Source organism: Heteronotia binoei, chromosome 10, assembly GCF_032191835.1.
Source record: "Heteronotia binoei isolate CCM8104 ecotype False Entrance Well chromosome 10, APGP_CSIRO_Hbin_v1, whole genome shotgun sequence".
In the NCBI taxonomy this organism is placed as follows: Eukaryota; Metazoa; Chordata; class Lepidosauria; order Squamata; family Gekkonidae; genus Heteronotia; species Heteronotia binoei.
In genome coordinates, this window is record NC_083232.1 from 60,145,234 (window position 1) to 60,169,613 (window position 24,380).

General features: G+C 42.4%; 1 protein-coding gene across 1 annotated transcript in view; it reads right to left on the reverse strand.

Moving 5' to 3' along the window:
• The window catches only part of TBC1D5 (TBC1 domain family member 5), a 533,564-nt gene that overhangs the window by 486,023 nt on the left and 23,161 nt on the right, over positions 1–24,380 (reverse strand). The window contains exon 2 of the mRNA XM_060248746.1: positions 18,469–18,527. The gene's annotated coding sequence lies outside the window, so the exon portion shown is untranslated. The remainder of the gene's footprint in view (positions 1–18,468; positions 18,528–24,380) is intronic.

Genomic DNA, 24,380 nt, shown 5'->3' on the forward strand with positions numbered 1-24,380 from the left:
TATGCAGCTGCATCTACTATTCAATGAACAAGGTGGGAAGGAGGAGGTGGAACTGTCAGAAAGGTTCAGGAGCTGTGCTCCTGTGAGCTCCTGCTGAACCCGAGGCCTGAGCTCCAGTATACCAAATCTGTCTCAGATCCACTCAAGCCACACCACCACAGGAACTAATAACATCAGCAATATAGCAGGGCCTCATTACCATGATCATCCCCCAATATGATGGTGATGTATGCTGTCACCTTCCAATAATACCCTTCTACTATCTGGTTTCTTTCCCACTAGATAGCGGAAGCACAGTATTTTCACAGTAACTACTGAAGCACTACTAGAAGCATAATATTTTCACAGCAACTACGGTTATGGCTGAGCTATTCTATTCTTATGGTGACTACAGAATCATAGAATTAGAAGGGAACTCCAAGGTGATCTAGTCCATCCCCTATACAATGCAGGAAACTCACAAATGCCTCCCCCCCACACACACTCCCAGTTACCCCTGCTCCATGCCCAGATGATGGCAAAAACGAAAAACCTCCAGGACCCCTGGCCAAACTAGCCTGGAGAAAATTGCTTCCTGACCCCAGAGTGGTGATTAAGATCCTCCCGGGCATGTGAGCAAGGGCCACAAGAACTAACCATTGATGCAACCCTTCCTGCCCTCAGGATCTTCATAAATTCATAGAATAAATCCAGAAAAGTCCATTTAAGCATACAAGCTTAAATGTTCAGACTCTGTACGAAAGTGTCAAACCTACTGTTTCTCTCCACATCTTATGGCCTTTCAGTACCAACAGTAACAATTCTTTTGCCTGTACCCTTGTGTGCACATATATATCTAACAATTTAGAATAATGGCCGGCTCTAGTTCTTCAGAGTTTATGCTAGTGTAAATCTGTAAAGGCACAAGCTCTTTAATGTGAAGGGTTACTTGGTTTTTGGTTTTTTAGGCTATTTAGTTACAGGGTCTAACAGAAAGGGAAAATAATAAACACTGCTTTTTCTTCTAACAACAACTAGCATTTATTATTTTCACACCTTCAGTATATCAAACACATACAAAAGGTTTGGTTGTGGGCGAATATATTTAAATCAATTAAAATGGATACAATCAAAAACCTGAATACTTTTGATCAACCGACAACCCTAAAAAGTTAAAACTTTCAACTTAAGTGTTGATCCTGTTGGTCTTCTTAAAGTGTGCCAAAATCACTATATTTTGCATGTATTCAATTTAGAGAATACATGAAAAAGCAACTGTACGATATTTTAAACATTCCAGCATAGATATAAAACTACCAGCTTTTGTTTCCTATTATTGCATTAAGTTCTACAATCCACTTGCAGAAAGTTCAATAAGTTGCTCTGGAATCCTCATGACAACAAGCATCCTCTAAAGACAGTAATGTCAGATGGTATCAAATGTTTTTTGCATAGTCTATGAAGCACATGATCAATGAATGACTCAACTCCCTAAATTTTTCAATGATGTGACAGATGCTCATGATTTGATCATATGTGCTTGTCCCACTCTGAAATGGTCAGGATGTGGTGGGATTTCTGCTACCATTTGCTTCACACAATGTTAGAGCCATTATGAAAATGGAAGTGACAGATGAGTTACATGAGACCCCTTGTCAAATAATATGCCCTGCTGAAGTAAGAGAGTATTGTTTGTGCAGCCCAATAATAAGAACAAAGAATACGATAGATATAATGGAGCACTAAACTGCTAAAAGATCTCTGAGAAAAATGCAACAAAAGCATGGAAAATCTAAAACATAATTCACAGCACAAACAATTTCACAGAATGAAATAATGTTCAATACTTCACTAACACTCTTAGTGCAGTGCAAATTCAACTGAATCAGGCATTTCACATGTACTAATCAAGGTTTCTAAAATATAAGGTATCTATTTGCACTGTGAGCCAATTCCATTGCTTATTCTAAAGGTTTAGGCCAGGGGTGTCAAACATGTGTCCCAGGGGCCACACCTGGCTCACGCAGGGCTCAAATCCATCCCCAGAGAAACTTATTATTATATTTGATGATTCACTCTATCCTGGCCAGCGCCAGGCTCATCCTACTTCCTTTTCCAGGGCTGCTACTGCAACTGCACTGTAACTTGCTTATTCCCCAGCTCCCTCAGTGGCTCTTTGTTTCTGCTTCCTGTTTCATGCCTCTTGCCTTTCTCCCCCTCCCTTCCTCTCTCTCTCACACACACACAGGCACACAGAGAGCTCCGTGGTTGCTTCCTGCTTTGTGTGAGAGAGATACGAAAACAAGTCTCTCTCTCTCTCTCTCCTCACACACACACACACAAACATACAGAGACAGACAGAGCTTCTGCTTCCTTCTCTGGGGCTATCCCTCCTCTTCTGGGAAGAAAAAAAGAGAAAAAAACAAATCTGGAGTCCCATCATGACAGTTTGACAATGTTTTATTCCAGGTATAAGCTTTTGTGTGCAAGCACACCTCTTCTGGAGGGTGGGTGGGTGGATTCTTCTGTCTAGCACAATGTACACTGAAGAAATTATTTTGGCTTCTTCAGAAAAGCTGTTTTAAAAGATTGGATTTCTCTGATCCTATCTGGATTTATTTTTTTTCCAAAAATACCCTGATTAGGAATTAGAACCCTTTTATCTTGGAGAGTGGGGTGATTTCAGATGCCAAATGATAATAGCATACATTGGTAACTAGACAGGAAAACTACCTCTCAGTTCAGTCCAGGAGGATGCACTGTCTTGAGCTTCATTATCAATTGCAATTCAGTCTCTTTTTCTAATCTCCCTTTGACATTCCTTTGCAAGAGCACTGCTACTCTTAGGTCAGCAAAAGAATGTTGTGGTTTATAATGTCAGACTTATGTCCATTTATTCTTCACATCCTCCTGGACTGAATCGTCTCGGATGGAACTGAGACATAGGTTTCCTGTCTCATTATCAATGCTGGTATCTCCACACCTACTATCACTCTGCATACAGGACCAGATCTACATGTTTTTTGAGGGGGAGCAAAATTAAAAAATGATGCCCCCTTATGGGCCATTCTACCTTATGGTCCCATAGAATACAATGGACTCTATACCAAATTTGGCACCCCCCTCCATTGGCGCCCAGGGCAAGCACCCCCCTCTGCCCCCACAGATCCGACCCTATCTGCATATCACACCCAATCCAATCAAGCCTGACATCTGGCATCTTAAATCACCTTGATAAAGTTTATATCTCTGGTGCCTTGTTACATTTTATGGCACACAAGTCCTGGCCCAAAAAAGTGACATTTATGTCAGATTCGGCCCTTGTAACAAATGAGTTTGACATCTCTGTATGACATACAACTCTAGACAATATCCCTAAGGAATAAGTCCTTGGGAAACTGAAGCTGTTTACCCAAGAAAAGCCTAGTTTAGTGTGGTGGAATACACAATCAAGTCGCAGACAACTTATGGAGGCACCACAAGTTTTTCAAGGCAAGAGGTAAACAGAGGTGGTTTGTCATTGCCTGCCTCCTCATCTTTACCCTGATATTTCTTGTGCTGTTCCATCCAAGTACTAACTAGGGGCAACCCTGCTTACCTTCTGAGATTTGATGAGACTGAATTAGCCCAAGCTATCCAAGTCAAGACTAGCTTAGTGTAGAAGAGAAAAATAAGTTTAGCCAAAAGAAATACATGCAGGAAGTGTAGATGGTACCTGAAACTACACATTCCTTAAATGCCCACCTCAATTGCCAAGCCCACATATCATGACAATCTGCTTGTGTTCATGTCGTTTCCTCTTAGCTTGACCCTTTCCACAACATTCTTCTCCTGGGACATTCATATCAACGAAGAACAAATGTTTTCCTTTTTCAAAGTCAGAGTCAGATCTTAAGTTTGGTACAAGCAGTTATCAGAGAGATTTTCCTCCACCACCATATCTTCTCAGGAAAAAAAGCCACCTATTATCTTTATCATTGCCGCAAACATGTTTCTGAGGGGTGGGGACTATTTTACATCACATTGGCTTTTAAGAATTTAACTTGGAGTAGCACATCCAGCCAGAACTTCGTCATTTCATTCTAATATATATAAAAATGCACTTTTTGATTCTTAATGCATTACATTGACAAGAGCTAGTTAATGTTTACTGTTCAATCAACAGTGCTGTCTGGTATTTTCTCTTGTAAATATGCAGGGCTATCCATTTTTCAATCCACAAATCCTATGTGTATATGAATATGCCAAGAAAACTATATGAATACCATATTCAGCAAAATAGTAATCATACTGTTTTTCTGGCGCATCCTCTGGCATTGCATACTTTAAACATACACTTGTGGACTGAACTAAAACTGAGGACAACTGCCTTCCTAAAAACAACTGGCATGTTAGGAAAATAAAGACAGATTTCGGCACAAGTAGTGTTGTCTTGTGTCAAAGACACTTTCTTATCCACAAAGCAAATGACAGAGATAAGGGATGCTGCCAAGCTCCACATTAACCAAAATCTGGCTGTAGATCTGCAGACCTGCTTGTGATAGAACCAAGCTGAAACAGACCTGACAATTCTTTGGATATACACTGGAAATGCCCAAGGCCACTCTACACAAGCGCACAGGCTTTATGTCCTGACCAGGACCAGCCCTAGGGTGCACGGCACCCCAGGCAAACTTGTCAGCAGCTGCCCCTTTGTGGCACTGCACCCCTGGGCTGCCCCCTCCCCTTTTGCGTTCCCACCCTCCCATCGCCGATACAGAAACTGCATGCCGGCCAAGAGAACTCCCTGCCCCTCTCTGATGATCAGAATCATCAGAGAGGGGCAGGGAGGGCTCCTGGATGGTGCGCAGTCTCTATATCACTCCCTGAGTGTCCTTGCACTCAGGGAAAGATACAGAGACTGCGTGGTGGCCAGGAACCCTCCCCACCCCTCTCTGATGATTCTGATCATCAGAGGGGGCAGGGAGGGCTCCTGGCCAGCGCGCAGTTTCTGTATCGCTCCTTGAGCGCGAAGATGCTCAAGGAGCGATAAACCGCCCCCCCAAACCTAAACTCCCCGAAACTGAACTTGTGCCTTTCAGCCCTATAATATCTGTACTATTGCCTCTGCTCAATACTGCAATCTACTCTCCTTGATTTATTTAATTAATTCCACTCACTCTCATGATTACTACTATTGCTCTTCACATTGGCACACTCTTTACTTCCTTATTCTACCATCTTAAATGTATTTATTACTGGCTCTTTTCAGAATTTTGGTAATTATCCTTGCTAGAGGTAGAACAGATGGTTAAAGGTGGACATCTGCTGAGGCCCATGGCCCATTCATTTGGGTTTTCTGTTCCCACCAGGAAGGGGAAACTGTCCATAAACAATCTCTCACTTCAGGCACCTAAAAGAATGGAATGTAACTTTACCAACTCTGAAAGAGGAGCAAACATCTGCATGTTTATTTAATAAAATATTTTAGTCTCCTACCCCTGATTGGTAGGTCTGTGCTCCTAGTGAGACATTTTTCTCTTGTCTTTGATTTGTTTCTAAAACTACCAATACATTGCATTGGGCTTTGTGAAATCAGGGTTGCCAATCCTCAGGTGGGGGCAGGAGATCCCCCAGTTTGGAGGTCCTCCCCCCGCTTCAGGGTCATCAGAAAGCGGGGTGTGGGAAGCAGTGTTCCCTCACAGATTCTTAGCCTCCAGCTCACGCATTTTTGTCTTAGCTCAGGAAAAATGGCCCCAGAGCACAATCATTTATTCAGTAGCTCACAACTTTAATGCCAGTAACTCACAAATTAGAATTTTTGCTCACAAGACTTTGCAGCTTAGAGGGAACATTGGTGGGGAGGGAAGTGGCTGCTGGATAGTCCAATATTCCCTATGAAGATGGATTCCCATAGGGAATAATGCAAAATTGATCCATGGGTATCTGGGGCTCTGTTTTTTGAAGTAGAGGCACTACATTTTCAGCATAGCATCCAATGCCTCTCCCCACAATACCCTCCAAGTTTCAAAATGATTGGACTAGGGGGCGCAAAAAGAAGGTGCCCCTATTCTTCATTATTTCCAATGAAGGGAAATGATGTGTGCGGTCCCTTTAAATGTGATGGCCAGAACTCCCTTTGGAGTTCAGTTATGCTTGTCACACCCTTGCTCCTGGCTCCACCCCCAAAGTCCCCAGATATTTCATGAATTGAACTTGGCAACCCTATGTAATAATAATAATAATAATAATAAATTTTATTTCTACCCCGCCCTCCCCGCAAAGCGGCTCAGGGCGGCTAACAGTAAGTAATATATTAACATAAATAGTAAAACATTAGATTAGCAATTAAAATTACACATATAAAAACCCGTTAATTCAGTTAAAATACTTAATTTACAATTACATTATATATATATCTGGCAGTAATAGCTGTTCTGGCGCTGATTCTGCCAGTTTAAATGGTGTTAAAGATGGCGGTTCTTCGTTCATTGCAACTCAGCAGTCCGTATCTTTATAGGCGTGTCTAAAAAGGGCAGTCTTGCAGGCCCTGCGGAACTGGTCGAGGTTCCGCAGGGCCCGCACCTCCTCCGGGAGCTGGTTCCACAGTGCAGGTGCCGCAACTGAAAAGGCTCGCACCCTGGTGCTTTGGAGCCTGGCCTCTCTCGGCCCAGGGATGGTCATTTTGTTTTTACTTGCTGACCTCAGTGCCCTCTGGGGTTCATACGGGGAGAGACGGTCCCTTAGGTAGGCAGGTCCTCGGCCATATAGGGCTTTAAAGGTAATAACCAACACTTTGTACTGGACTCGGTAGATAACCGGCAGCCAGTGCAGTCCGCGCAGCCCCGGCTGTATGTGCTCCCATTTCGGGAGCCCCAGTAACAGCCTGGCCGCCGCATTCTGCACTAGCTGCAGCTTCCGAGTCCGGCACAGAGGTAGCCCCAAGTAGAGGGCATTACAGTAGTCCAATCTTGAGGTGACCGTTGCATGGATCACTGTTGCGAGGTCACGGCGTTCCAGGAAGGGGGCCAACTGCCTTGCCCGCTTCAGATGAAAGAATGCTGACTTGGCAGTGGCTGCTATCTGGGCCTCCATTGATAATGAAGGCTCCAGTAAAACACCCAAACTCTTTACCTGGCGCACTGGTTCCAATAGTGCGCCGTCGAAGGTTGGGAGAGCTATTTCCCCTCCCTGGGCGCCGCGACCCACGCAAAGGACCTCTGTCTTCGCTGGGTTCAACTTCAACCCACTCAATCTAAGCCACGCCGCTACAGCCTGCAAGGCCCGATCCAGGTTCCCTGGGGCGGAGCCAGGCCGGCCGTCCATTAGTAGATAGAGCTGGGTGTCATCTGCATATTGATGGCAACCCAGCCCAAACCTCCGGACAATCTGGGCAAGGGGGCGCATATAAATGTTAAACAGCATTGGGGAGAGAACTGCTCCCTGAGGCACCCCACAATCAAGTGTGTGCCTCTGGGATCGCTCGCCCCCAATGGCCACCCTTTGTCCCCGATCGGAGAGGAAGGAGGAAAGCCACTGTAAGGCCAGCCCCCTAACCCCTATGTCGGCAAGGCGGCGCTTTAGTAGCTGATGGTCGACTGTATCAAATGCCGCCGAGAGGTCTAATAACATCAGTACCGCAGAGCCGCCCCGATCCAGATGTGAAATAGATATCAGGAAATATGTATTTTTATGTAGATACTAGTATAAGGTTGGTCATGTGGATTAACCTTAGGGTTGCCAGCCTCCAGGTGGGGCCTAGATATCTTCTGCTTTTACAACTGATCTCCAGCTGGCAGAGACCAGCTCCCTGGATAAAATGGTTGCTTTGAAGGGTCGACTCTATGGCATTGTACCCTGCGGAGGCCCCTCCCCTCCCTGCCCCAAACCCCACCCTTTCCTGGATCTATCCCCAAAGTATCCAGGTATTTTCCAGTATATACCTGGCAACCCTGATTGGCCTAAAATATGAATAGGCTGTAATCTGGGCAAATCAAGTCTTGTACACAAATCCTGAAACCAGTTTTTAATAACTGCTTGAAGGATCTGAGTGACAGCAAATTAAAACTTAAAATGGACAGGGTTTTTTTTTAAGTGACCGCTGCATTTCATTCACCCAGTCCCAGAAATCTAGGTCTGTGTGCTCTGCTGTTAGCATTTGTAAGAGATGATGGTATTTAATAATACTTTTATTTTAATTGTTGCTATTTTATTCTTGAGGTAATGGTAGCTGTTATCTCAGTGGTTTAAGAAGTAGTTTATTGTTGAAATTTAATATTTAAGCCAGCACAGCACAGGGATGGTTTTTCTGACTCTCTTTAACATGGCTGTTATAGTACATGTATGCTTTATGAAGCTTTATTAGAAATGGGCTGAACTGTAAAAATTAATTTCATTCCCACAGTGACATGCTTGAATTCTTTAATGTCTTTTGAGGTTGTGCTCCCCCTCCCCATTTATTTTGTGTTCTGTACATAAGAAATGTAGAGCAGTAATATTTGTTCTACTGAGTTTTGGCAACTTATGGTAATTGTTTCTTTGATACTCTAAAGCTGCAATCCTGAAGACACTATCCTGGGTATAAGCCTCATTGAATAATATGGGACCATTACTTCCTAAAACACCTACCATTTCTAGGCACAATACTTAAGACACAGGCCCAATAACTAACAGTGTTTAAGAATGAATTTTCAAAGAGAGGGTAGAGGAGAAAAAAGAAAGAGAAATTTGAGTATGAGTAAAAAGTTGGTTTTAAACTTTAAATGCTGTAATACAGGGGTGGCCAACGGTGGCTCTCCAGATGTTTTTTGCCTACAACTCTCATCAGCCCCAGCCAGCATGGCCAATGGGAGTTGGGATGGAAGTGTTCAGTATGGTCAAGTGAAAAGTCACTATCATTTGATTTTGTAATATCTCTCATTCTTTCATGAGGATGCTTTCTCAATCATCATTGTCCTTTAAGCTGTTGGTACTGGCAATGCTAAAGGAAGTGTGAAACAGTACTTTTTAAGGTTCCTGAACTATCAAATACTGCAGTTTGCAAAATTACAGTTTACATTTGAACTGTAAGAAATAAAACACACATGTTTTATGAAAAAGAGCTACTATTGTCCAGCTTTAGGCTTAAATTATTTTCTGCAAAGATCTGCTCCATTATTTAGCAATCTTTGGGACTTTCCATGCCCCAATTGCCACACTGGAGCAAAGGGAGCTTCTGCAGCTCTTAGGTGGGTTGCACAAATAATTTAAATAGATACAGCATTGCACGGAAACATAGTTATTTCAGGGGCACACAAATCTCCTGCAGTAAGACTGTAAAATCATATTTGGTGCTGGAAATTATATTTTACTAATAATATTAGAATAAAACTTCTAGGACCAAGAATGGTTCTTCCAGAAAAGTGCAAGGCTGGATCCAGATAAACAGCTGAGGGGACAGGACATTTTCTTTCCCCAACCTGAGTTCCTTCTTTGGCACCCTGACATGCTGCTTCAACCGAGGATGAGTTTAGTCACACATCGTTTTAATGTATGGGAGGTGGCAGTGCTGCTTTGAAAATAAATCTTGACATGAACCTTATCTCCCGCCATAGATTAAGTATGGAATTAAGTGTTGCTTGAGTAATATTATACTCAGCATTCACATTCAAGTGCCATTAACCAGAAAAGCCCACTATCTGAATTCATAACTTATAAAGAAATATGCAGTGGAAAGTCCAAGCATATTCACATAAATCGACTGGCAAATGGATGGGGATGGAAAAGAATCTTCTTGTTTAATGTGACCTTTGGTGATGCTTTCACTTGCCATAATTATAAACGGCCCATTGGACTTACCGTGAGGGGTCCTTCTCCTCAGAGGTTCGGAGGACATCTCTGTGGGTTATTCCTACTGTTCCTTCAGGGAGGCAGGAACACTTTTTTCAACTTTCTGTTGGCGCCTTCGGAATAACCCCGCCCTCAGTTGTGGGACTCCGAAAGCAGTATCGTCTTCCCTCTAACTAGAAGGACTATAAACACAACTAACAACTCGTATTTAAAATGTAAACTGTAAACTTGAACTCCGATAATACTGAAAGTAACACAGTACAAGGGAGATAGGCTGTAGAAAGAAACCTAAGCGATGAAAATGAATCTGGGAGTGGCGAGATGTCCTCCGAACCTCTGAGGAGAAGGACCCCTCACGGTAAGTCCAATGGGCCGTTCTCCCTCAGAGGTTGTCGGACATCTCTGTGGGACCTACCAGAGCAGTCCCCTTTAATCGGGTGGGTCTTCATCGCTGACCTCCCCCAGAACATGCTGCAATACCTTTCTCCCAAATGCTGCATCTGCTTATGCCATGGAATGGATCTTATAATGCCTTATGAATGTAGACGGAGAGGACCAAGTAGCAGCTCTACACACCTCTTCGACTGAAGCCCTATTCAGCAGTGCCGCGTTTGTGGAGGCACTCCTAAGTGAATGTGCAGTGATACCCCCAGGTACCTGTAACCCTGATGCCCTATATGCTTCCCTGATACAGGCCTTCAGAACTGTACTAATTGATGAAGTAGACATCTTGTCTCCAGCTCTTGGAGGAGAGATGTTAATGAACATGTAGTCAGTTTTTCTAATTGACTCTGATCTTAGAATGAAAATCTTCAAAGCTCTGCGCACATCTAACGTATGCCAGACTACCTCCTTTGGGTGTTTGGGTTCTGGACAAAAAGTGGGTAAGTAGATTTCTTGTGAGTGGTGGAACCTAGAAGCAGCCTTAGGAAGGAAGGAGGGATCCGTGCGCAGAACCACCTTTTCTTTGTGGAACACGCAAAGACCCGCCTTCCCTGATAAGACCCCCAGTTCCGAAACTCGACGTGCAGACGTGATGGCTACTAAAAAGAGAGTTTTCATCCGCACCCATTTTAGGTCCACCTCTCGAAGAGGCTCAAATGGTTTCTTAGTAAGCGCCGATAAAACGATATGGAGCCGCCAAGACGGAAAACGATGGACTGTCGGAGGGGACTTCAAGTTTGCCCCCTGCAAGAACAACTGGATGTGTGGATGTTGAGACTGCCTGAACCCTCCCACAACCGGTAAGACAGTGGACAGGGCAGCTATCTGCCTTCTTAACGTAGCTGGTTGTAACTTGGACTCTAGACCCTCCTGCAGGAACGCTAGTATCTCCGCCACAGAGGGATTAAGCGAAAAAAACTTTTTCCTACGACACCATCGGACAAAAGCCTTCCAGGTAGTGTTGTATATGCGAACTGTGGAGGGTCTTCTTGACGCTAGCATAGTGTCCGTCACCTCCGGTGAGTAACCTAGACTTCTGAATGTCTCCCGCTCAATCTCCACGCGGTCAGATGAAACCACTCCGGGTCGGGGTGCCACACTGGACCCTGATGGAGCATGTCGGGAGAAACTGGTAGCGACATCGGAAGGTCTATTGATAGCTCTGTCAACATTGAGAACCACGGACGTCGTGGCCAATAGGGAGCTACCATGATGATTTCCGCCTGTAGAACTCTCACCCTCCGCAGAACTCGAGAAACCAGAGGGACCGGAGGAAACGCATACAAGATACCTGGAGGCCATATGGCTGTCAAGGCATCTGTCTGTTCGGCATCTGGATGGAAGAACCTTGTGAAGTACCTTGGTAGCTGGGAGTTTGTGTCTGAAGCGAAGAGATCCACCTCTGGTTGACCCCAACGCTGGCATATGAGATCGAATATGTCTGAGCTGAGGGCCCACTCGCCCTCGCAGATATCCTGTCTGCTTAACCAGTCTGCCTGTATGTTGTCCTGGCCTCTGATGTGTTCCGCCCTTAGAGAGGCCAGATTCTTTTCTGCCCATGTCAGAATCCTTGATGCTTCCCTGTGCAACTGCGAGGATCTGGAGCCCCCCTGGTTGTTGAGATACGCCTTGGCTGTGATGTTGTCCGTTCTGACGAGCACATGCTTCTGAAGCAATTGGGTCCTGAAAGCAACCAGAGCTAGACGTATGGCTCTGATTTCCAGAAGATTGATGGGAAGCAGACTCTCGGATTGTGACCACCTGCCTTGGACTGGTTTGTCCTGAAGAGAGGCCCCCCAGGCTGGCATCTGTGAACAGCTCTAGGGATGAGGGAGGATGGAACAATTTGCCCTGGCGAAGATGAGACAAGTCCGTCCACCATTGCAAGCTCCTCTTGACTGTTAACGGAATTATCAGATTTATAACCTTTCTCTCCATTATCTGAAGTTGAAATGGACGTAGGAACAATTGAAGAGGTCTGGAATGGAATCTGGCCCATTGAACCATGTCTATGGTCGATATCAAAAGTCCCATTAGTTTGGCAAGCAACATCAGTGGTGATGATTTGCTCTGGATGACCCTGGTAGCCAAATCCTTGATGGCCCTGGCCTTGGACAGAGGTAGAAATAGCGAATTGCAGGTGGAGTCGATCATTGCACCTAGATGTTCCAACCTCTGGCTCGGCTGAAGAGAACTCTTTTCTGTGTTCACCAGGAATCCATGTGACTGAAGACACTGAATGGCCAGAGTTGTACCCCGAAGAGATTTTTCTTTGCTGTTGGATCTGACCAAGAGGTCGTCCAGATAGGGGTGAATGTGAATTCCCTGCTTCCTCAGCTGGGCTATCAGATGGATTAACATTTTGGAAAAAACTCTGGGCGCTGTTGACAGGCCAAAAGGTAAGGCCCTGTACTGGTAGTGTTGATTCAGTACCACGAACCTTAGAAATCGACGATGAGAAGGGTGGATAGGTATGTGCAGGTAAGCTTCGGTCAGGTCTATGGAAGTGAGGTACTCCCCTGTCAAGAGAGAGTCCATAATGAATCTCAAGGTTTCCATTCTGAAGTGACGTACTTTGACGTAGCGATTTAGAAATTTGAGATCCAAGATGGCCCTCCAGTCGCCATTCTTCTTGGGTATGGTGAAAAGGATGGAATACACGCCTTTCCCCCTCTCCAACCCTGGGACCGGTTCGATTGCTCGAATGTCGATAAGATGCTGTATTGCTTTTGTGGTGACGAGAAGCTTGTGCTCCTGTTTGGGGGTAGGAGATCTGACAAATCTGTCTGGTGGAATGCGGTGGAACTCTATTGAATACCCCTCTTGTACAATTTCTAAAGACCATTGGTCTGCCTGAGAGGCCTCCCAGGTTTCTGCAAAGTGGAGTAGTCGAGCTCCCACCGGTAAGAGATTGTAGTCATGCCTGCTTGGACTTGGCCTCTCTGTCAGGCTTGTCCGTTTTGGAGAAGTTATTGCGATTGAATTTGGAGCCGAATGAACCTCTTTTGAAGGAATTCTATGGCGTTTCCCAATTAAACTTTTTTGATTCAGAGCGATATCTGGCCAAGGAATGTTGGGTCCGAAAGGACTGGGGGCCCCTCCTTTCATTCCTCCGAATGGATTTGGGCATGGCCTTCTTTTTATCCCTAGTCTCTACTAGGATCTTGTCCAAAGCGTCCCCGAAGAGACGATCCCCCTGAAAAGGGTAAGCTGCCACTGTAAACTTAGAGAGAAAGTCAGCTTGCCAAGCCCTAAGCCACAGAAGGCGTCTAGCCACAGTAGTGGAAGCCATTGTCTTGGAGGCAAAGGTCAGTATATCTAAGGTTGCGTCGGCTGTGAATGACGCTGCCTTAAGGATGTGTGAGGCGCCCTCTAACATACGTCTGTTGTCCTCTGGTAACATCTGGAGTAACTTACGTACCCAAACAATGGACGCCCTGGAGACCAGGGAGGCCGCAGAGGACGCCTTGACTATCATGGCCACAGATTCGTACAATCTTTTCAAGGTCGCCTCAGCTTTTTTGTCCAGGGGATCTCTAAGAGAACCCTGGCCGTCCTCTGAAACCAGTCCCAAGGATTGTAGAGCTGCTACTGGGCCATCCACAGTTGGAGCTTGTAACAACTCATTGGTATAGGCAGGCAGTGCATATAACTTCTTTACTAAGTGAGGAAACTGCTTAAGGGAAGCTGGCTTTTCCCATTCTGCTCTAACCTGCTTTTCAAAGTATTCTGGAAAAGGGAAGACTTGTTCAGAAGTTTCCCCCCTGGGCAAGAACTCAGAGTTTCCGCTGGTTCTTGACTTAAACTTCTTTGATTTAGCTACCTTGGCTTCCTCATCAATAGGCCCCTCCTCAATTTCTAATGCTGAGAGCGTCTTGGCTAGGAGAAACTGGTAATCTTCCTGACGGAAGAAACGACTAGCCTGCTCAGGAATTTTAACCTCCTCCTGTTCCTCCTCGGAGAAACATCCCCCCTCTTCCCTGCCTTCCTGGTCAGAGCCAGATGCTATAGACTCAGGCTCAAAAGATAAGGACTGGGAAGACTGTACTGGGGCCTTTCGCGCTGCCTTGGTGGGCCAGGAGAAAGGACGGGGAGGATCTGAAGGAAAGGTTGGTCCTTGAGGGAGAAGCCCCATGCGGGCGCAAAAGGAGCCCATTTCCTCCTGCATAGCCCTTCTAATAAAAAGCATAGCCTCTGGGTTCAGAGGGTTGCCCATTTGTACATTACCCCCGTCCTGGAAGCCTTCGATGTGCGGTTGCAGGTAGTTCCGAGCCTCCGGAGTGCCTGCTCTTGGGGGTTGGAAGGTCTGAGAGCTACGCTTCGCACTTCCAAAATGGCCGCCGGTTTGCTGCCGCCCCGAGGAAAGTCGCCGGGGCCTCCATTACGCGCCGTTTCTTGGCACTGGCAGCTGACCCGTCTGCGGCCGCATCGGGAAGGGCGCGAACAAGCCACGAAGGCAGGTCGGCTCCTTCGACGTGAGTCGGCGCTGCTAGAAGCACGGCGCGCGACTCTCCCTCCTCATCTGATAGGAAACCGTCTCTACTACAGGCCATTCTAAACGACCCAGACAAGTTCCCTCAGTTGTCTTTGGCCAGCAAAAGGCAGAAGGAAGGGAGGGATAAATTAGATATGGAAAGGAGAAGATATGGAAGGGAAAATGAGAAGAAGAAACAGAGAAAAAAGGCTGAGCCTAGCCTTGTGCTGCTGCTCCCTGTAGAGGCAGGAACAAAACTGAGGGCGGGGTTATTCCGAAGGCGCCAACAGGAAGTTGAAAAAAGTGTTCCTGCCTCCCTGAAGGAACAGTAGGAATAACCCACAGAGATGTCCGACAACCTCTGAGGGAGAACTAGTTATTCTCAGGGTCAATGCATATGCTGCCTTATACTGCTCTGTAATGATCATAATCTGTAGTCCAGGAAATGTTTCATTGTATTACAAACTAGTGACAATATACTGGCAGCATTTAGTATCAATGGTAATTTCAACTTCAAATTGAAAGATTAAAATGAAAAGAATATTAATAGAGAAGCTGGGCATTAATATGCTAGGACTCGAATTATAGATCAGAAAACATAACATTTCTACATGGTGTAAAGGATCTGATCTTTATAAATATGTGTTGTAAAAATCACTACTAAAAGGCAAAATAATGTGAAAGACAAGAAAAGTGTCCAAAAAGGTGTCACATAGTGTATACAACTTTGGCAAAGCTTTAACAAGCATCATTGTCTAGAACTTTTCATCTACTGTAATAGAGAAAAGCCATTGTTACATACTGTACACAAGTTTTTATCCATGTATATAAATCAAAGGAAACAGCTTCCTTTAAGGCAAGCATACAAAGATACTAAAGCAAGATACTAATTAAATATTCATACATTCAATATTTCAAAATAAGGAATTTGGATATACACATGCATAATTTAAGTTCTATAGTGAAATCTATCTACAGAGGCCATTTCTACTGTATTTCAACAGCATCCCAACTTGAAATGTACACTGCATCCTTTCCCATGTCGTGGTAAAACTTTAAAGTATACAGTAACTCATTTCAAGCACTGAACACAGAATAAAGGCTGTGCTGTGCACATGGCACATTTATAGGAAAAGTATAGCTTTGTCTTCATCATATATAGCTCACTGCATAGAGATGATGCCACTTTGCCCACAAAGAAATTCAGAATTAGAAAATCAACAGACTCATTAAATAAAAAAGTAAATTAAAAGTTAATTGTAAAAAATTTTGTATCTGCTCAAGTTATGCAACTAATATAAGCACAGAAACACATACACTCATGTATGCAAACCCATTCTACTAACCATTATGATTTGTTCATAGTAAGATGTTGGTTTATTTTGGTTTTAACTCAAACACATGTAACATTGACTTTTAATAAAACTACATTTTCTTCCTGCTGGCTCCCCCTCCCATTTCTCTTCTTCAACAGGCTGTCAATTCAGAACACAAAAGGTCAAACTAGACAGGACAGAAGGATCCTATCTCCTTTTTTGTGGCAGCTACAGAGTAGGAAACTCAAATCAGATCTAGACTGCAGTGGTCGTTAACTGTTTTTAATAGTACCTATAATCTTTCCCCATGAGGCAAATAAGAGGGGAAGGGTACACCTGGTTTAAACTTCTTCAGCCCCATGTTTAATTCCTTCAAAACCATGGGTTATTAAATATGGGGTTTTTTCTCTCCTTTTACTCCAATGTTAGATCATCTCAACACTCTAAATACTGTGCTGTTAACTAAGCCAAAAAATAAACACTAATGGAAAACCATGGTCTTTAAACACTGGAACAATAAGCCTTCTCTCAAAGCATATATTGCCACTCTTCATTTCCATTAGGCTACAGATTTGGTTGGCTACAGATCCCAGTGTTCCAGGGTGAATTTTCTTTATCAGAGAGACTACAGATTTTGGACCAGAGCTCTTGGAAAAGAAATTACTGAATCGAAATGATTGCTGGGCTTCATGGTCCTTCCTCTGTCTCCATTTGGATATATAAGTCTCCTAGTCTAGTGTAGTCTTGAGGTACCTAAAAGAATTACTGGAAGAAGTCTGCAGTGAGTACCTAGGACTTTTATGAAGACCTACTCTTGATTACCTATGTCTGCTGGTTGGAATGGATGCTGTGGAAGATTGTTGAATATTGTTACATGGATTATATTGATTGCAGGACTACTATGAATTGTTTCTACTATGATATAGTTGAATATTTTGTATCGAGCTCTGTTAACTGCCTTTATTATATTTATGTGGTTTAATTTGTCTCCCACGGTCTCCCTGGTTTGGTGCTGTTAACTAAGATTTTTCCTTTATTTTTCCTTCACTGTGTCCCACTTCACATCCCGTTGCATGGTTATGTTCCTTTCTTCCACTTCACTATTTATACATGCTTTATATACATCAACACAGTCCCTCAGTAAAACTGTGCATGTACCTGAAACACATTTAACCTGTGAATGAGGACCCATCTGTGAATGGGCAGTTTGATGAACTGCCATTACTCTACAATTGTCCAATCAGCAGCTATGTGCTAAGTACACCAAGAAAAAGGCTCCATATGTACACAGCCCCAAGGGGTGGACATGGGTGCTGGCAGTACTATGTAATCACTACCTGGATTCATAATTTAAGCACAAGGCTTCTATGTCTCACCCTATGCGCCCAGACACTAGGGTGTGCATGGAAATCAGAAAATTGCTACATTATCAGTATACTGCAGGAAGCAGAGCACATTAAAGATAGAAGGGTTAACAATTAGAACAGTGCCGAAGTCAGTTTCTTGAAGGCAAAGATACACAGAACATCTTACAATGCAGGATTCACAGTGGTGCACCCTTGTATTTTTTATTGTGCAGAAAAATTTCAACTAATCTTTCAGAGGCAGATATAGTTTCTTTACATTATTTTGAAGCTTCAAAAACTACTGACTTCAGTTTCTGAATAGCAGTGTAACAGCCATCTATTAAAAATGATACCTAAGGGAAGAAGACTTCAGCATTTATTATTACATACATATGAACAGCACCAGGAAAATGTGAGCAGGTGAGTACCCAGTCACAACTTATACACAGCCTTGTAAGATGTGTACTTACACAAAAAGTACTTCATATGCAGGGGAAACAACCTAAAGAGTCTTACAATGAATATAAACTTGCCTCAAAGCTAATACTTTAATTTTCAAGAACCAAGTAAGGAGACAGGGGAAAAAAATAAAAACTAGTCAGTAACAATGCAGCGTCGAAAAGCAATAAAATCAAAATTAAGTTATAAATAATTTAAAGCTTGTCATGAAGATGTATTAATAATTCATCAGATAAATAATTTACTAAATAATCAAATAAATAAATAATGAAATACATAAATAAATCAGCAAATAAATAATTCTGCAAAATAACCTAACAATAAGTCACTAAAACAAATGACAACCCTACAAAACTATAACGATTTTCTAAATTCTGATAGTTTTAAATAAACAAATGTACATAAAGTAGATCAATCTTTGTTAGATGAAGAAATATTTTTCAGAGATATTGGTAAATTCCTGATTACATGGCAAAGGATACATTTTACTTTTCACAAGAATGAAGCAATCTGTGCAATGTAACTAAGCAGTTACCATATATCTTGCCCTTCATATTTTCTGTATTTCTATACAACTAATCTTTCATAAAATATATGCAGACAATCTTTTTATGATTCTTAATTCTTCTTGTGCAGTACTTACTATACTGCTAACGTACTCCTTGGTAGTTTTCTATCTTCCCCAAACCTTCAGAAGTTTTGCTGCAAGGAAAAACAAGTAAAGTAACCTTACTTATTACAGATGGTATCCCATTCATTAGTGAATGACAACATTTTATTTGAAAGCACAAGAAAAGCTGTTTCATAATTCTACAAAGCAACTTAATGCGAAACAACCATTACTGTTTGCCGACTACCTAAAGTTTTTAGAAGTCTTTGGTGAAATGATTTGAAGCAGACTGATGCCTGTTTGTTGTATTTAAACTGACATACAATCTGTGCAAACTGGCAGTCATTCAGATTTAGAGACAAAATGTGAAAAGGACAAAATATTTGGCTGACTTCTAAATCCTATCCTCAATATTCAAAGTACATAGTCCTTGGAAATATAAGGGGTTACTAAGTTTTTATCAGTGCAGAGCACTCAAAATTTAAAATCTGAAAAATATCCTTCAATAGTCATATCAAGTGGGGTCAACCAGTGAGTGATATGCTATATTGGGATTGATTTTAATGCATCATATTAACAGCCCAAAGAGGATCATATATCAATTACAGTCTTAACTTGCAGTTTTTTCCCCTCCCTTGCACAACATTTTGGGCAATTATTGCTTCAAGGCTATTTCCTGATTTTGATGCCTTGAAATGTCTGGAATAGTTACAGCCCAAGTTGGGGGCAGGCCTTCAACTGACTGGAAAATTCCTCCATGGCAATAATGGCCAGTCTGCACCTGGCTACAACCATGGCACTATGGATACAGTATTTTCAAGGAACTGGAAGACTGTCTTTCTTCAACAGCCCACATATAATTTCCTCCAGAATTAAGATGTTACTTCAGAGGCTCTATCCTTTATCCCAAAATGTAACCTTCTTTACTTGATATACTTCAGAAGTTCATTAAGAGATGCAACATTTGTAGTAAACTTCTATGTGTTGTTTCAAAACTCATATGTCACACATACAGCTCAGCAAAACAAAGCCACTTAAAAGAGAACTAAGGTGGGAAGACCAGCTTTCAAACTGTGGCCAAAATACATTCATTTCCATTAGGGCTAGCTTTAAGCAAAACAGCTTTAAGCTAACGAGCAATAGTAAGAGCATAAATTACAAATTATACAGAGCTTTAATTTAAATGATCAGTTCAAAGAGGACTAACTGAATGTGTTTTCTTTTTAACTAACAATGTCATGCCTGAAAGAGTCTTACCATACCACTTAATCCTAAAAGACTGATCATACTCCCTCCCTTGACACATTTTATTGTGAAGGTCCATCTCCTGCTATACTATCAAGCCTGCCAGTTAAGTTCTGCCTCTCAAGCTCTGCCCTCAGTGCTCCTGCTTGCAGAGTGAAGCCAGTGGAGGTTAGAGACAAGGCATTTTCTGCAGTGGCACTCACTTCAGAACACAGTTGCTGTTGAGGCTCATCTGACACCTACTTTACTTTCTTTTAGAGTCCAGGCCAAACCACATCTCCCCCCCCCCCCAGACATTTATTTAGGAGTTTAATTTTACCAGCATTTTAATCTGAAGAAGTGAGAAGTGACACAAGAAAGCTCATACCCTGTCATAAATTTTGTTATGTTTCAAGGTGCCTTTGCTCTTTTCTTCTACAGCATTTTAATGGCTTGCCTCTATTCTATTGGTAGTTCTTATGTTGTCCAATGACTTTTTTTAATGGTTTATTATTTTACATTGCGACACTGTTTAACTGTAAACACCTTGGGCAGAACTCTGAAGAGATGGCATAGAGATATCTCAAATGAATAAATAAATAATAACCATAAGAAATAAACTGAAATCCTGCAGTTTCCACATTCTGACATCATACCACTTCGGACTTCCAAAACTAAAAAGTTAGTGAAAAGGCTATTTTCAGAAGAAGGAAGTTTGTTTTACTGACATAATTGGTAGGTTTGGTGGACATCAGCTGACCAACCAGGACTTCAGGTGAGTCCACTTGCAATAGCAGCTTCTGGAGTAAGGGAGGGAATCTGGAGGAATCAGTTGAAGATGGAGCCAATCTCCTTCCCAGTTCCCCTCTATTCTTCTTGTCTCTCCCCAGCTTTCTCTTGCAGTCTGCTGTCTGGAACAACAGGCCTCAGAGTGGAATCATAGTCTCAAGGAACAGAATAATTTCTCTAGGGCTGGGAATACCAGAAATGTTTTGTAACTGGAATGACAGGTCCCAGCTTGGAAACACAGTACCTGTGACTGAAATCAGTACTCTCTGCACCTGTAATCACAAACCTTAGAGTGAAATACCCTTTTCTTTTGATGTCGCAGCTGACTTATGGTGACCCCATAGGGTTTGCAAAGCAAGAGATGTTCACAGGTGGTTTGCCATTGTCTGCCTCTGTGTAGTGACCCTGGTATTCCTTGGTGGTCGCACATCCAAATGCTAGCAAGGGCTGATCCTGTTTAGCTTCTGAGAGCCGATGAGACTGGGTTACATTTTAATTATTATTTCTGGAAGTTGTGTAATCATTCCTGAATCAGCTCCACCTCAGTAGTTTTCCTCCTTATCAGCTCTCTGTTTCCTTTAGAGTCATAATGTTGGTGTCTGCCTGACCTAATTCTACTACCCTTCTCCTCCCCCTTCTTTTTCCTTAGAGCCCTTCTGAGACTCCCAAGAGCCAGCATTCCACACTGGGGCCTGTCATCACAGACCAGGAATGCAGGTACCTCTGCCTATACCTTGGCTTAGTGCTACTTGGTAAAGCTCCAATATTAGTACAGAAAAAAAAGACTGATATTTTCCGACACAGTGCACTTCTTGAGATTACCAAAAACCATTCTGAGAATTTTACATTGGAGACCTATGATCAAATCCTCAAAAAAAATAATTTTTAAAGAAAAATTCAAAAACTAGCTGTAACTTTTAGTCCCAGTAAACTGAACCTTTTTCTTTAGCTTCTGTTTAATTTTTTTGGCATGGCCCATTAGATCTTTTTATTTAGTTATATACTTTAAATTTTTGGGTCACCGAGTCCCTGAGTATACATGGCTCTGGATAATGTACAACAGAAGTTAAAAATATCAAGCATAACAATTATTAAAATTAATAAATAAGTCGTTCTTAAAATAATCTCCAGATGGCATCACTAATTTGAGCTTAAACCCTAATTTTATATCCTAATTGTGAACAAAACACCATGCAATCACATTCTTTTCCATGTTATAACAAAACATTGTCTAGTAATTACTAGCCTTTGCACTGGTTTACTTACAGCACATGCTAGCTGGAACTTCATGATAGATAACTCTATCACTTCATGATAGAGTTAGACCTTTGAGGCCAAGTTTTTCAAAAATCCATCACTTGGCTTTAATCTAGGTTCACTGTGTAATCTTAACCAAGTCACTAAAAATTCTTCTAACTTACCTCTTAGGGTTTTTTTGAGATATCTATTTTTTTACTTCATTTTACTATCTTTCTTCCCAACAGGAACTGAAAGTGGGAAAGAGGGCCCAGTTATGCTCTCTTGTCCAGAGCCTACAAAAATCTGGAACTGGCCGTTTTTATACATAAGAACTTTCAAACATTTGCCCATTTCCCATTCAATAGTAATATCTATGAGGAAAGTGCTACATGTACTTACTTCTTGATATATTGTTGACTTCCAAACTTCATTTTCTGGAAGTGCAAGGTAATTTCTATTTACACAAGAGGATAACCATAAATCCCTCCTTCAAATCTCCAGTCCTTACACTGCTTCCCTTACTATTCACAAGACCTTCCCCCTCACCTTCTGGAATAGCTTTTCAAGGGAGGGAATATAACAATAAGGGGATGGGGGGGGGAGATCTATTATACAAGCATCGCTACAGTCAGTTCTTTGAATTAAAACACATGAGAGTTGAAAAACACTTTTCAAAACTGAACTTTGTTTTTATTATACGATTTAAGAATTCTAAGACAAAGCTAAAATAAGAGTTTTTCTGAAAAAAGTACAGATTTTCCAGAAACAGCATCTGGCTCTAGAAACCCTTCATTTATGTAGACAATTTTTAAAAACCAGAACAAATATTTCTCTTTTAAAAGTAAGAAAAGGTGTCAGTACCATTACAGTCTTATCCTACTGGCAGCACATCTCCTTTAAATGGGTTCTTTGTTGCTTATACCAGAATTAATGACACCAGAATTAGCTTACCCTTCTTGAAACATTACATAAGATTGTTTCTTGGTCTCTTCCTCTTTGATTTAGTACACCTTTTAAGATTATTTATTAATGTTTGGATATCTCATCCATCACCCATTATTATTGGTGTCGTAAATTAGAAGAATGGAACAAAGCACTGGACTATTCACATTTTCCATATTCATCAATAAAACAATCACCTTCTCTGGCATACTGTAAAAGAAGTAAGTTGGTTCTAGCTGTCAGAGTAAAAGAACTATCTCCACATAAACAACTTCTATGGATAATTTCTGAAGCTTGGTACAATCAAGTCAAAGCCCTCTGCTGCCCTCCTCTCTCAGGAGCACAAAAAAACCCCTCAGCACAAGAGAAAAGAGGAATTTGGGGATCAAGTGGGGGGGCTAGATCAAAAAAGGGGATGCATTGAGGTTAATATGAATGTTAGATACTTTGACTGGAGTGCTCAAATTGACATCAGAAACGATGGGAACCCCACTCTTCATTGTTCCTGTTGGTCTTGAACTCATACAGTGACCATGCACAGCAGGGATCTCTCACTGTTGACAGCTCTATGAGCCTTAAAGTATGGAAAAGGAACTGGCTAATTATATGAATCAAAATACATTAACTGAGTTGGACTATGGAGGAATCTGAACCTCATCTTAAATGATCCAGGGGGAAATGTAGTGTCTGAAACCCTCCTTTTCCATTTTATAGGCACCCAGCTCATTACCAGCACAAACATAGGAAAATAGATAGCGAGATGCAGGTCAATTCATGCTATATGAATAATCCATTTTTTGTGATGGAGAACTGGAACTTCACCATCACAACAGTTTTTCAACAAGTATTAATGTATTACCATGTAGTAATGTTCTCTATACATATTTTCTCAGACATTGAGATGCATATAGCTCCCATTTGCCTGTGAGCTTCCCAAGTCTTTCCGCTAACTTTTGTAGGAAGCGGAGGCAGAAGGCCTGCAGGGAGATCCACTTTCATTGGATCCAGCAGGACTCCTCTTTCCTTATGCCTTCAGGAGGGGAAAAGAGCCTGTGGGAATTGAGAACATCTCTGCGTCTTCCAGACCTACCCTGGTTTCTCTCGGTCTTGCTAAAGGTGTTTCTTTGGCACATACAACTGGAGCAACAAGCTGCGTTCACTAAGGAGGGTGCCAAGTCCCCTCAGACACCCTGTTCTAGGGGAGAAGAGGCTGGAGAGGCTCCCAGAATGCTAATGAGAAGCAGCGGAACAGCGGACAGGAGCGAGAGATCTCTCTGTGGGTTTGACAGGTACAGCTAGCTTGCCAGGTATTTGGGCTGCTGGGAAGAACAACTCTCCTGCTCTCTTTCTGGGGGCTTAACAGGGCGCCAGACCCCAGAACTGACTTCTTGTTGCAGGGTTGCCAGTTTCCATGAGAGCAATAAACAACCCCAAGAGGGTTATAGTGACACAAATTACTGTGATATAATGCACTATAATAACACCTTTCTAAGTAAAAACAATTATACTCGTACATCGAAATATGGAACACTCTCAATACGATGTTACGTCCATTCACACTATAAGTACAGTTCCAGCAGTAGAGTTCCAATGTACAGGAGGTTGACTTCATATCCTGCTTCGAGGTTTCTTCCAACAAATTGCAATAAAAAAGGCCAACGCCATGCTGGGAATTATAGGAAGGGAATTGAAAACAAATCAGCCAGTATCACAATGCCCCTGTATAAATCGATGGTGCGGCCTCACTTGGA